Below are 2,026 nucleotides of genomic sequence, written 5' to 3' on the forward strand. Positions count from 1 at the left end.
CTGCTTGCGTCACTGTCATTCAAGAGACGTGGAGAATCGCGAGTATGGCAAATCGGGCGGTAAATTCAAAACATCGGAATAAAACGTCAATATTTAGGGCGATTCTATTTTAAATAATGTTTGTTTGATTTTTTTTCCTTATGTTTAAAAATAGCCTGGTATTCGAATAAACGGTGTTATTTTATGGTGTGGGCCCTAAAGTTATTGACAGCCAGGCAGGATCTTATCCTAAATAGATAGCCCCAATACAAAGGAAAAACACTAATAGGCCGTCATCACTATTGAATGGAGGATCAAAGCAGCCTTGGGAAACCTCAAAGGCAAAACAGTGAAACATTAAGTAACAGTCGTTAAAACAGTTACAATCAATTAACGTCCATTGAAACAGTTAACATCAAATTCATTATTAAACTGTTGACAGTTAGGATTATGTTAATTCAAAGGTAAATGTTTTTAGATGTAGTATATAAAATAATGCATTGGCCTAATTGACAATCTATCATGTTCAGGCTATAGGCCTATATAAAGCCTATAGCCTAAAATAATGCATAGCCTATAGGCCTAATTGACAATCAATCATGTTGAGCCTATATATAAAGCCTATAGGCTATGTTTATAGTAAACACACAGACTAGGCGGTTGAGTCTCAATGAAATCCTCATGTATTAAGCTTAAAGTAAAACAAGGACCGATAGGCGGTATAAACGTATCTTCAAATCAAAATCAATCATGAGCTATAGTTTTCTGTATTTCTCTCGCATGTATTTTACCTGTTATAGACTGGGCACAGGTGCAATGCCTGTTTACGTTCGGAACATATGTCAAACACAGCTGTTGAGACGAAGGAGAAAATTCCCTTTAAAAATTATATTTTCAATTCCTTTATGTTTTCAAAAATAAATATTCAATATTAACACTCAAGAGAGAGACTAATATGTGTGTCAACTGCCAAGCAAGTCAGTCAAGACAAGACAGACGAACTTGTTTTGGAAATTCTTCTGCTTTCAGAGGACTGCGGAGGTGCTGCCGTTGTTTTCATCCTTCAGCGGCAATGCGGTGTTTTCTGAGAAGGCAGCGTTGCCTAAATGCTATTTTCAGATTATGGTACACAGTACTGCATTATTAGCCGCGTTAGGGAGAAAAGTCCCTCGGAAAGGTTACTGGTGATGCGTGAGGATTTAGATAGTCCATCTGTCATCATGCGCAGGGCTTGTCGCCTTTTTCTGTTGTATTTTTTTTGTCGCCTTTTTTTCGACTAGCGGTATGTGGAATCTCTCGCACTGCGATCTACCTACATCCTCCCGAAATTAATATTCCGAATAAAAATCACACGGAAATAAAACAGAATAGCCAAAAATCGGATCCAGAGATATTCAGCTAGATTCTGCTGGTCTGGGGTCCTTGTCGGCTCTGCAGGAGCTTCAGCAGTCAGTCTGTGAGCCAGTGTGATGTAACAACATCAGCATAGGCAGCACCAGAGCAGGGGAGAGCAGAGGCAAGGGGGGATGGACCAGACCTGTAGGATATGTTGATGAATGAACGAGCAACAGAATCGCCAGTTTAATGAGAGGACCGGAGGAGGCGGGGCCTGGGAGCAGCAGGAGCAGTATGGTAGGTTTTCACCCATCAGCTGCAGTGTGCATCAGCATGGCCAGCAGACCATGTGAAAGAGCCATGTGCCTGAGAATGCTGCAGAACGTTACCTGGGGTGATTATGTAGGCTAGTGGGAGGGAGAGACTGGAAGGATCCTTAGCCTGTTATGCCACAGACATGGTGAGGTGAGGTGACCATTTTGTGACCATGTCCCAAGAGCAGGCTACAGATCAGCTCAGTGTTCTCTACCTCTGTTCCATATAAAGGAGCAGGCTACAGATCAGCTCAGTGTTCTCTACCTCTGTTCCATGTAAAGGAGCAGGCTACAGATCAGCTCAGTGTTCTCTACCTCTGTTCCATATAAAGGAGCAGGCTACAGATCAGCTCAGTGTTCTCTACCTCTGTTCCATATAAAGGAGCAGGCTACAGGTC

The sequence above is a fragment of the Coregonus lavaretus genome (genome assembly GCF_964263955.1).
Source record: "Coregonus lavaretus genome assembly, chromosome: 37".
Taxonomy (NCBI): Eukaryota; Metazoa; Chordata; class Actinopteri; order Salmoniformes; family Salmonidae; genus Coregonus; species Coregonus lavaretus.